Below are 13,577 nucleotides of genomic sequence, written 5' to 3' on the forward strand. Positions count from 1 at the left end.
AGGTACTTTAAAATGAATAGATTTTCTAAATGTCTTTTATCTTGGAGGAGAATGATACAGCTCAGATCGGCAGGCACTTGCCACAACTTTTACCCAATAAGGAATGTGCATAAAGAGTAGGCAAATAGGTCTCAAAAACTGAGGAAATTTGAAACCCTATATCATGTTTTTAATCCATTATTGATGGATCTTCTAACACTTTTTATGACTCAAGTCTTTTTATATCCCTCCCCCTCTCTTTCCACGGGATGCGGTGTTTTCTTTCATGTGATGAACTGACAGCAGATCAAGTGATGTGAAGTTTGCGTTGCGTCACAGCGGGGATGTGAGTGAGCGCGAGCGGCTCCACACACGTTGACGCGTGGCGCAGTGTGGAGTGGATTCGCGCATTCACCTCTGTGTGAGGATGAACTGTGGATACTTCACGCGTAACGCGTTTGCTTTACTTCTCATTTGCAGCACAATAATCCAGTGGGGTATCATCAACGCGTTTTACCGTTTCTCAAGGACTATCTTGGATTTCCCGAGGCGAAAATAGGAGAAAGAATTCCTCTGTGGCAGTTGCACTTGAGAAGCGCGCTCGTCTCGTCTCTGGCATTGTGGAATGGCAGGAGAGATGCTGCTGTTACAGTGGCAGACGCGAAGAGGCTGAAAAAGTCAAGGGAAGTCAAACAAGGTAAATGAGTTGGAGACACGAATAGTTTTAGGATTGTTTAAAAAAAATGAAGAAGAGATTAATTATGCTTTATAGATTTGATATTATGATGTAGTGTTTTTTTGTTTTGTTTAGTTTTTTTTTTGTTTTTTACAAGTTCTAAGATTTGACTGAAGCAGATTATAAAAACAGATGCCTAAGTCATGTTCATGATGAGAACGCTTTGCCACTTTATTACAAAAAAAAACTGTTTTTCTAACTGGCTCTATTCTTAACAAATAAAGGGTTTTACCGTCTGATGCCATAGCCTATGAAAACGTACATTTTATTTTCTAGTTCTAGTTTTCTACTAGGTTTAGAAAACCATGGAACGAAAAACAATATGGTTCTGTTTTAATCTCCATATAAATATATAACCAACTCAAGAACCATTGAGGAACCTTTATTTTTGCCATTGCAAACTTTGTCATTTAACAATTCAGATTAAGAAAAGTCTCTGTTTTCGTTTCATTATATTGCATAATTAGCCCAAATTAGATTGAAAATTTCAATTTTTTTCCAACCATTTTTTTGGTCAGTGAACCTGAAGCAACATTAACATCTGTCCAGACACTGCTATTCTGCAGCCTATCTCTCTCAGTTTACCATCTGTGAATAAAATATGAAATATTGGACTTGAAAAACTGGGTGGAATATATTCCAGTCTATCTAACTATTAAAACACTCAAATAAAACAGCATTTTTATGATCAATCACAATTTTTATATAATTAGAATAGATAATCATGTTTTGTTTTGTTTTATCACGACTTGATGCAGAATATAACGCAGTCTGTGTTTAGGTTAGGTAGTGTTTTGCAGAAAGAATATATTACAGAATATAAATGAGTACTTGTTTATACATAGCAATCATTTGCACTTGAGGTAGAGGCAGTTTTTGCTGCACTCTGCTGGCTTGTCAGAGTATAAAAAACACTGGATGATTTCAAGGCATCATTAGGGAAGCCAGATTGTTTGCACACACCTCTGTGTTGATGCAAGTCAAGGGGGAAGAGGCAAGGAGGGAGGCTTGTCTTCGGTGACATATTACATTTTCCCCTTCTCCCAGTATTGCTTGTTGAGTCATAGAGAGCTGATGTTTATATGCAGCAGGTCGAGGCTGAGGTGTGAGATGTGCCATACCTGCTGGAGCATGCTTCAGATTTCTGCACCATCAATTTTACAGCCAAATAAATAATACAGTTTTTGTTGCAAACCGCATGAATAGTTGCAGTCTGAGTGTCACAACTCTGTCATTAAAGAGAGAATAAAGGAATATTCGGGATTCCATGTCACAGATGCAAGTGAATGTTACAGAAAACAATTTCAGCTTATCCTTTTGTAAAAACAAGCAAAAAATGTTTAAATAATAATGTGTTTGAATAAAAACTTACAATTGAAGCAGAGTTCTATTGTAAGTTTATAACTAGGGAGGCAGTGGTATAATATCCCTACAAAAAAGATGTTTGTTGAAGTGTGCTATTAGTATACTTATTTTAAACTAACAATACGAAAGTATATTTTGTCTACTTTTTATGCTTCTCAGATATGTATAAACTTCTCAGAAATATTAAAATTGCACTTATGTATATTTGACTTATAGAAAAGTATATTTGGCGTACTTGTACTCAGGCTTTAGATTGAGATATACTTAAAAGTATAATTAAGTATTGTAAGTATACTTGGCTTGTACTTTTTCACATAGTAAACTACTTATAAACTTACATCGTTTGAAAATATTGATTTATAAAGAAAACAGATTTGTTCCCATCTGAAGATGTGGGGACGCTATTACACATCTTCTATAACGGAATCTCCGCATCAAAACACACGTGAAGAAGAAGCTGAAACAAGTGATAGAAGATTGCTTACGCGAATGTAAAATAACACGATCATCAAACATAAAACAACATATAATATCAAAACTACCTAAAGTTACTGAATGAAATGTCGACCCATGAAGAGGAAAGGACTGTGAAGCTTTGGCGGTGTTGATGGACTCGATCTACTCCATCTGTGATTTGATCATCGCTCTGAATCCCATCCGGACGTATTCTTTGAAATTTTTTTATTTATTTTCTCAGCTTTTTGTTTAAAATGTTGCTTTTTAAAATTAAACTTACCCACATTATATTGATAAAAAAGGATGCATGAAGCTAGAATAAAATGTTTTTAAAATAGAAAGAATTAAAGTAGTTAAAGGTATATTTCAAGTAGAAAAATGAACACTTAAAGGGTAAGTTCACCCAAAAATGAAAATTCTGTCATTAATTACTAACACTCATGTCGTTCGACACCCGTAAGACCTCCGTTCATCTTCGGAACACAAATGAAGATATTTTAGTTGAAATCCGATGGCTCAGAAAGGCCTCCATTGGCACAATGCACTTTACACTCTCAAGACCCATAAAAGGTACTAAAGACGTCGTTACAATGTCCATCTCACTACAGTGGTTCTACGATAACTTTATGAAGCGACGAGAATAGCGTTTGTGCACAAAAAAAAAACAAATAACGACTTATATTGTGATGACTGATTTCAAAACACAGCATCATGAAGCTTCGAAGCGTTATGAATCAGCGAGTCGAATCATGATTCGGATCGTGTGTCAAACCACCAAACTGCTGAAATCACGTGACTTTGGCGATCCAAACCGCTGAATCGACTCACTGATAAGTTCACTTGTAGTACAGTTGCAGTACAAATGAAAACTCACTGTGTACTCAAAGTTTACTACTATTATACTTAAAGTATAGTATAAAAAGTGGACCAATTTAGTTCATAATAGTATTGATATAGTACACTAACAAGTATATTATACATTAGTATACTTCATAAAGAATACTTAAAAATATAATTGAAATTATATGAAAGGGATGAATATAAGTGTGAATGCAAACCAGCAGATTTCTATTGGTGCTTCATTCAAAATTCAGTCATATCCAGCTAGATAAATCATGTAAATGTCGTTTCTTGGCTCTTTTGGATGCTGAACATAAATTTTTCATTCGCACCCTCTGGAGTTCAGTCAGAGTGCACTATACCAGCTGGAGAATTTTTACACGCTCCTCGACCGTGTTGTCAACCGCTACTCACAAATGTTCATGTCAGCTTAGATATTACCAACACCACAGTTCATTTTGCACTCTAAAGAAACTGGTTGCCTATGGGTGAAACCATGCTTGGGTTTACAAAGAAACTCAGAGATGATGTTTGTGGATCAAGTGAAGTCAATCGAACCAAATAAAAGATTCAGAGTGTTACTTTCTACCAGAGATCGTGCCAGAACTGGAAAGAGTGGGTGCCTGTCTCATTTATGTTTAAAAAGTAGAGAGCACACATACACTTCATGTGAATCCCGTGAACAGCAGAGTGGAGGTTCTATTAATACAGACTTCAGTGAAAAATTTATGGATTTCTAGACAGAGGTAGTGCCAAGGTCAAAATCACCGTCGGTACTTCTTTTAAAGCCAGATAGTGCTTTCCGGAGTCTTGCTCTTAGATGTGTTTTTGTCTTAGTTCTGTGATATGCTCCCTTTTGTCCCACTGCAGTGCAACCCTGAATGTCTGCAAATATTCCAGTCAGATCCCCTTTTTAAAGAATAAAACATGCCATATTTTGGCTTTTATTATGGCATCAAGCTGAGTTATACGTAGCATCAAGCAGAATTTAAAGGACAAAGAAATTCTCTGTGGGCTCGTTTTCAGCTCAGATGGTTGGCTGTGAGCGCCCAGTCCGCAGCATTACAGCGATGTGTAGAGTTTTGAAATGCATCCACAGGCCATCACACAAACAAAGCAAACATTCAAAGCCCCAACAGCATACATCCCAGCTAACAAAAAGTTGTTGTCAGAACGTTTTGTTAACATTGCCTTTAAGTTATCAAAACGTTATTTGGGAATGTTTTGTACACGTTGAAAACGTTCAGTTTTTTTTAATGTATTAAGAACGTTTTTTGTGGGGTCTCTGCGAACGTTACAGGAACATTCCATTCAATTATTTTGAAAACATTACGAAAACTTTATTACGGAATGTTCTTTAAATGTTTCAAATGTGCGTTTTTTTCATGTATTAAGAACTTTTTTTCTTGGTTTATGTGAACGTTGCGGAAACATTCCATTCTATCATCTTGAAAATGTTATGAAAACGTTATTACGGAACGTTCTTTAAATGTTTAAAATGTCCGGTTTTTTTAATGTATTAAGAACGTTTTCTCTTGGTTTATGTGAACGTTACAGAAACATTCCATTCTATCATCTTGAAAACGTTATGCAAATGTTATTGGTTAATGTTCTTTAAATGTTTAAAATGTGCGTTTTCTTCATGTATTAAGAACGTTATTTCTTGGTTTATGTGAACGTTACAGAAACATTCCATTCTATCATCTTGAGAACGTTATGAGAACGTTATTGGTTAATGTTCTATAAATGTTTAAAATGTGCGTTTTCTTCATGTATTCAGAACGTTTTTTCTTGGATTATGTGAACGTTACAGAAACATTCCATTCTATCATCTTGAAAACGTTATGAAAATGTTATTGGTTAATGTTCTTTAAATGTTTAAAATGCACGTTTTCTTCATGTATTAAGAAAGTTTTTTCTTGGTTTATGTGAACGTTACAGAAACATTCCATTCTCTCATCTTGAAAACGTTATGAAAATGTTATTAGTTAATGTTCTTTAAATGTTTAAAATGCGCGTTTTCTTCATGTATTAAGAATGTTTTTTCTTGGTTTATGTGAAAGTTACAGAAACATTCCATTCTATCATCTTGAAAACGTTATGAAAATGTTATTAGTTAATGTTCTTTAAATGTTTAAAATGTGCGTTTTTTCCATGTATTAATGTGTTTTTCTAGGTTAATGTGAACGTTAAAGGAACATTCAATTCTGTCATCTTGAGAATGTAAGGAAAAACGTATAAACTTTCCTCCAAACACTGCCCTGGGAACATTTTTTTAAAGAAATATCAATTCAAACAATAACATTTGATAAAACATTATTACTTATATTTGTCAACACCAAAAACTGTAAGACACTACACAAACATTTTTCATATTTTAATATATTTTCACATTTTATTTGTCAACCTTTTGCCAAGGATAAGTGCATTTTAACATACAGTACATCTAAATGAAAACAATATCATAACTGATATCTTATTTTGCTTTCACATTTTATATACTCAAACATTCCACAAACTGAAACATTCCAAATCGTATAACGAGATACTTTGTGTGTAAAATAACTAATGAAGTGTGTTATGTGTCCTCTTCTCCAGATGCCTCTGCTTCGGGCTGAAGTGACACCTTAAATTGAGGCATCTGTAGAAACAAACATAGTATTAGTATATCATTTGCATTGTTTTCTTTATTAATTTTTTACAAACTACAAAAATTACAAAAGCCTTACCTTATCTCTGTGTGGAGCAAACTTCAGTGTTTCTGATATGAAGTCCTCAATTACTTTTTCCAGCACCTTGGTGTGTGTTCGACAACAGGCATCTTAAAATCCAGTAAAGATACACAAAACCCAAACATGTTACTGTTACTTACAATAAATTAAGACTAAGCATACAGTATGTACAATATACTGCTCATTTTCTCAATACCTCATATGCAGTCTTTGGACTAGCTTGCTCTGAAATATACTGTATCTGTTGACTCAGTGCTTTGTTGGAATATTTTTGTTCTTTTCCAGCATTTGTTATAGGCCAGATTTTTTTCTTTGCATAATTGTATTTGTACATATATTTGAGTTGCTTTATTAAACAATAAACTGGGGTCCAAAAATATAAGCTTTGGGGCAAAAAAGGATCATACCCTGTTCATGTCGAACTCCATTTGGATAGGTTTGAGAAACTGTTGAAAAATCACTGTGTGTGAGAAAGAGAGAGAGAGTGTGTGAGTACTGACATACAGATGATTCATTTTCTAATTAAACTTGCAACTAACAGTTACAGAAATGTATAGCAATTAAAAATTTAATTAACTTTAATAATAATTTAATAATAATAACTATTATAAAATATTAATTAATTAAATAACCTGATTTTATTAAAATGAGTGATGAAATTTACAGACAAATAAATGTTTTTTTTTTTTTTTTACAGACAAAGACATGAATGGCCTTTATATTTCAAAAGAACAAACAAGGGGAAAATATTGTTGACAATTTTTTACAAACTGAATGGAACTTTGATGGCATTAAATTCACAGGTTAAGACTAAACATACAATTATTTCTAATGGTAATAATGATAATAGTAATGTTGCCAGAGCAACAGAGAGAGAGCACGCCCTGGCACACTTGCTTTTGGTCCAACAGGGGGAAAACGGCTAATGTTGATTAATAAGTATTTTAAGTTAAAAATTGATGTTATGAAACATGTAAGAGTCACTAATTCATAAAATATAAAGCGGCAAAGCCCATCTGCACTCAAATAGTAGTTCAATTTAACACACGCCAACCATTTAAAAATAAATCACACATCACAACAAATAACTGTTAGCCTATATTTGTCTCCCCCAGAAATGACTGCAGGAGTACTACCCAGTCATAAAAATTTTGCATATATAACAAAACAACAACAAAAAACACTAACGTCTAATCGACTCACCTTTTAGAAGGTCTGCGATCTGGCCTCAGAAGTCGACATATATAAAGGTGAACTGCAGACTTTGGATACCATTGATTTGAAAATGGCGCCATTTTGGTCAACAAATAAAAACGAGACGAAAATGTTAGTGAGGGTCGATTAGGGAAGAGATCCAGTCAGAACTGATGTCCTTTGTAACAGATGCGCACATTTGATCTGAACTGATCTAACCGCTGGAAAACACACGGCCTACAGGCTCATCCCCAATCCAGCGCTCAATCAATCAATAACACACATTTATGCCAGGCAATTGTTTATGAACTAATGCTGATGAATAATGACAATGTTTACTTTACGATGTTTATACAGTAATATGTTTTAGACGGTTGTAACAATGCATATTTTATCTCCTCATCTGAACTTGAATGAACTCCTGCAACTGCAATAGTAAGCAGAGATTTCAAAATAAGAGTCCCGGTGTATTTCCAGCTGGTTTATTATTAAAAGTCCCGCATTATATATTTGTTTTTGCTTACACAATAAACTGTATTTAATTTCATTCCCATTTAATTCATAGTCAGGAGGAAAGACCAGTATTTGACACATATTAAATAAAGTGTCAGGGTTATAATAGTTAACTAAAACCATTAAAAACAATCTTTGTTACTTGAAATTAAATAAATGTTTACTGAAATTAAAAAAATAAACAAACAAAATTATTTGAAGCTTTAGCTTAACATGATATACTAACTAAAACAGAAATACAAAGTTATAAAAACTATATAGATGTTTTTAAAAACAAACAAAAAAGTTAATTGAGCTCTCTTTCGTGTATTTTTAATGTCAAAAACAAAATTATGTCAAAATGTCAGTTCAAGTGCAGTCGGTTATGTAATACTTAAATGCTTAATGTATTACAATTTAACTAAACTCATTAGATTTTAGGAGACTAAATCTACTGTAGATTTAGTCGACAAAAATCTTATGATATTTAGTCGACTAAAACTAGACTAAAACTAAAAACAATTCAGGTGATTAAAATATGACTAAAACTAAATGGCATTTTAGTCAAAAGACTATGACTAAAACTAAATCAAAATATGCTGTCAAAATTAACACTGCCGCGAGATCAATGCACTTGCGCTACCTTGGCCGTGGTAGTCTAGTGGTTAGCGAACAGACGTGTATTCTGCCGACCCGTGTTCAAGAATAAAAAAAAGTCTTTGGGAAACAAAATCTGACGATCCATTCACAATGCAACATTTTCTCCAACCAATATGCCTATATAAGTCATTAGTCACGCCCCTGAAATTGGACCTATAGGAACCTAAATTTAAGCCTATTTACAGTTTCTTGTTGCTCAGTTGGCAGAGCATTGCAATATCAATATACAATCATGTGATCATGTGATCCTGGGTTCGATCCCAGGGAACGGAACGCATGTGCTCATGAAGATTCTATGCACTAGATCATTAAGGGTAGGTTTAGGGATGGGGAAAGTGTAGTCGTTAATAAAATAAATACATACAAATTCTAAATATTCACGTAAAGTCCACACATTGCGTTTAAATGAACACGCATTTTGATTGGTAACATTTTTAATGACAACAGACTGTCATTATTTTTACGCAAGCTAGAGGGCGCGTGTAAATATAAGTCTTAATAAAGTACTTGAAAAACGACCTTTTTTACAGTAATGCAGTGGTTATTGACATAACCTTTAAAATACAGAAAATATAAAATAAGATATAGCCTATATGTTCTGGCTTATTCTGTGCTAAGAAATTACATTTTGTTCATAAAATACATGATGATTTATTACAGAGTGTGGGTAGTTTATAAACCAATCATAAATTTGTCATTAGGACAATATAGGGAAACAAATAGAATAAAAGTTATTGGTTCTTGTTCAGGAGTGTATTTTATTTCTTAAGTTAAACTTAAGAGGTAAGAAAAAATAAAAGCTGCAGCCATGTTAATTAAAGAAAGATCAGTAAAATTATTAATTTTATAATATAATAATTTCTGTTCCCATTACTTCTAAAATTATGGCATTCCAAGAACGTTATGAGAATGTTTTCGCTGAACATTATGAGAACGTCAGTCAAGCACAAACAACATGATAAAGACGTTGCAAGAACGTTGTTATGAGAACGTTTTCACTCAACATTACGAGAACATCAGTCAAGCACAAAAAACATGATAAAGACGTTGCAAGAACATTGTTTTGAGAACGTTTTCGCTCAACATTATGAGAACATCAGTCAAGCACAAAAAACATGATAAAGACGTTGCAAGAACGTTGTTTTGAGAACGTTTTCACTCAACATTATGAGAACATCCGTCAAGCACAAAAAAACATGATAAAGACGTTGCAAGAACGTTGTAGTGAGAACGTTTTCACTCAACATTATGAGAACATCAGTCAAGCACAAATAACATGATAAAGACGTTGCAAGAACGTTTTAGTGAGAAAGTTTTCACTCAACATTATGAGAACATCAGTCAAGCACAAAAAAACATGATAAAGACGTTGCAAGAACGTTGTAGTGAGAACGTTTTCACTCAACATTATGAGAACATCAATCAAGCACAAATAACATGATAAAGACGTTGAAAGAACGTTGTAGTGAGAACGTTTTCACTCAACATTATGAGAACATCAATCAAGCACAAAAAACATGATAAAGACGTTGCAAGAACGTTGTTATGAGAACGTTTTCGCGCAACATTACGAGAATATCAGTCAAGCAAAAATAACATGATTAAGACGTTGCAAGAACGTTGTTTTGAGAACGTTTTCGCGCAACATTACGAGAATATCAGTCAAGCACAAATAACATGATTAAGACGTTGCAAGAACGTTGTTATGAGAATGTTTTCGCTGAACATTATGAGAACGTCAGTCAAGCACAAACAACATGATAAAGACGTTGCAAGAACGTTGTTATGAGAACGTTTTCACTCAACATTACGAGAACATCAGTCAAGCACAAAAAACATGATAAAGACGTTGCAAGAACATTGTTTTGAGAACGTTTTCGCTCAACATTATGAGAACATCAGTCAAGCACAAAAAACATGATAAAGACGTTGCAAGAACGTTGTTTTGAGAACGTTTTCACTCAACATTATGAGAACATCCGTCAAGCACAAAAAAACATGATAAAGACGTTGCAAGAACGTTGTAGTGAGAACGTTTTCACTCAACATTATGAGAACATCAGTCAAGCACAAATAACATGATAAAGACGTTGCAAGAACGTTTTAGTGAGAAAGTTTTCACTCAACATTATGAGAACATCAGTCAAGCACAAAAAAACATGATAAAGACGTTGCAAGAACGTTGTAGTGAGAACGTTTTCACTCAACATTATGAGAACATCAATCAAGCACAAATAACATGATAAAGACGTTGAAAGAACGTTGTAGTGAGAACGTTTTCACTCAACATTATGAGAACATCAATCAAGCACAAAAAACATGATAAAGACGTTGCAAGAACGTTGTTATGAGAACGTTTTCGCGCAACATTACGAGAATATCAGTCAAGCAAAAATAACATGATTAAGACGTTGCAAGAACGTTGTTTTGAGAACGTTTTCGCGCAACATTACGAGAATATCAGTCAAGCACAAATAACATGATTAAGACGTTGCAAGAACGTTGTTATGAGAACGTTTTCGCTCAACATTATGAAAATATCAGTCAAGCACAAATAACATGATTAAGACGTTGCAAGAACGTTGTTATGAGAACGTTTTCGCTCAACATTATGAGAACATCAGTCAAGCACAAAAACATGATAAAGACGTTGCAAGAACGTTGTAGTGAGAACGTTTTCGCTCAACATTATGAGAACATCAGTCAAGCACAAAAAACATGATAAAGATGTTGTAAGAACGTTGTAGTGAGAACGTTTTCGCTCAACATTATGAGAACATCAGTCAAGCACAAAAAACATGATAAAGACGTTGTAAGAATGTTGTAGTGAGAACGTTTTCACTCAACATTATGAGAACATCAGTCAAGCACAAAAAACATGATAAAGACGTTGCAAGAACGTTGTTTTAAGAACGTTTTCACTCAACATTATGAGAACATCAGTCAACCACAAAAAACATGATAAAGACGTTGCAAGAACACTTTTATGAGAAAGTTTTCGCTCAACATTATGAGAACATCAGTCAAGCACAAAAACATGATAAAGACGTTGCAAGAACGTTGTTATGAGAACGTTTTCGCTCAACATTACGAGAACATCAGTCAAGCACAAAAAAACATGATAAAGACGTTGCAAGGACGTTGTAGTGAGAACGTTTTCGCTCAACATTATGAGAACATCAGTCAAGCACAAAAAACATGATAAAGATGTTGCAAGAACGTTGTAGTGAGAACGTTTTCGCTCAACATTATGAGAACATCAGTCAAGCAAAAAAAACATGATAAAGACGTTGCAAGAACGTTGTAGTGAGAACGTTTTCGCTCAACATTATGAGAACATCAGTCAAGCACAAAAAACATGATAAAGACGTTGCAAGAACGTTGTTATGAGAACGTTTTCGCTCAACATTATGAGAACATCAGTCAAGCACAAAAAACATGATAAAGACGTTGCAAGAACGTTGTAGTGAGAACTTTTCATTCAACATTATGAGAACATCAGTCAAGCACAAAAAACATGATAAAGACGTTGCAAGAACGTTGTAGTGAGAACGTTTTCACTCAACATTATGAGAACATCAGTCAAGCACAAAAAACATGATAAAGACGTTGCAAGAACAATTTTATAAGAAAGTTTTCACTCAACATTATGAGAACATCAGTCAAGCACAAAACAAACATGATAAAGACGTTGCAAGAACGTTGTAGTGAGAACGTTTTCGCTCAACATTATGAGAACATCAGTCAAGCACAAAAAACATGATAAAGACGTTGTAAGAACGTTGTAGTGAGAACGTTTTCACTGAACATTATGAGAACAACAGTCAAGCACAAATAACATGATAAAGACGTTGCAAGAACGTCTAAGGTTACGTATGTAACCTCTGTTCCCTGAGAACAGGGAACGAGCGCTGCGTCTAGCTGACGCTATGGGGAACGCCCTCGGCGTGACTGGTGTCTGAAGCTACTATCGAATCACGGCAAAGTCTTTGACCGACGTCAGCCCATGACGTCATCAACGTGCGACCCGGAAGTATAAAAGGGCGCCGTGCCAACACATACACATCTTCTCGTCTGAAGGGACTGTATGGCAGATAGGCCCTGAAGCATGGCAACGCGACGCAGCGCTCGTTCCCTGTTCTCAGGGAACAGAGGTTACATACGTAACCTTAGACGTTCCCTTTCGAAAGGGAACTCTCGCTGCGTCTAGCTGACGCTATGGGGAACGATATACCAACGCCGCCATGCTGAGGGGAGTGTCTGCCCATTGGCAGTGACAACTGTCAACTCAAGTAATTCATAGAAAAACCTGAGCGATTCCCCCTCAGGTCCTGGGCTGACAGTGACAGCACTCCCTACGGTCATAGCCCAAGCTATACAGCTAAACGGAACCCTAACGCACTGCGTGGAGTTCCATCTAGACAGCTCGAAGGCCCGGGACCACTACTTCCAAAGAAGGGGTCCCTTCAAGGGAATGTGGCTAGGGGACCCGAAGGAACCCCAGCCAGTCACTACTCGGGAAATGTTCTCCCGAGTGCCACCAGGGAGGCCTGACCTGATGCCCTAAGTGTTATGGACACTTCGGTTTAGCCAACCCTGTCTGTTCAAACAGAGCCTCTGGATGGTGCCCAAGGGGCGTCCAAGCTAAGGGACTGAAACACAGGCAGTCTTACTTAGCCCGGAACTCAGAGACGGGTTATCCAAGAGAGCAACACTCAGCGTAGTGCTTTTCAACCCTTGCTATCGAGGGGAGTCTGCCTGCTCAAATCAAGGATCTACCAGGTGCTTGTGTTTCAAAGCAGTAGGGAGGCCGAAAGGGCCTTAATGACTGATCTAACAGGGAGGCCTCATGAGAGGCCTACGACCGTCTGACCAGGCTCAGGCGGCTGAGCACTCATAGACGACCCTCATTGAGGGGAGCAGCTGAGCCTGCCTGGCGAGTAACCTCCAGCTGTAGGCCCAACTACCACAATTTCTCACAGAGAACTGGTAATCAAAGTGCCTAGCTCAGGAACTTCAACTTCAAGGAGGCCCTGTGGGCCTACTACTTGATAGCGGGTATTCCAGGGAGGCCTATAGAGGCCTACTACCTAACCGCAAGCCATGCTGGAAACCCAAGCATC

General features: G+C 35.9%; 1 protein-coding gene across 1 annotated transcript in view; it reads left to right on the forward strand.

Annotated features, from left to right (window-relative positions):
• The first annotated feature begins 265 nt into the window (after positions 1-265).
• The window catches only part of cntn3a.1 (contactin 3a, tandem duplicate 1), a 139,687-nt gene continuing 126,375 nt past the window's right edge, over positions 266-13,577 (forward strand). The window contains exon 1 of the mRNA XM_079802329.1: positions 266-676. The gene's annotated coding sequence lies outside the window, so the exon portion shown is untranslated. The remainder of the gene's footprint in view (positions 677-13,577) is intronic.

This window comes from Gobio gobio (genome assembly GCF_949357685.1).
Source record: "Gobio gobio genome assembly, chromosome: 21".
NCBI classification, from domain to species: Eukaryota; Metazoa; Chordata; class Actinopteri; order Cypriniformes; family Gobionidae; genus Gobio; species Gobio gobio.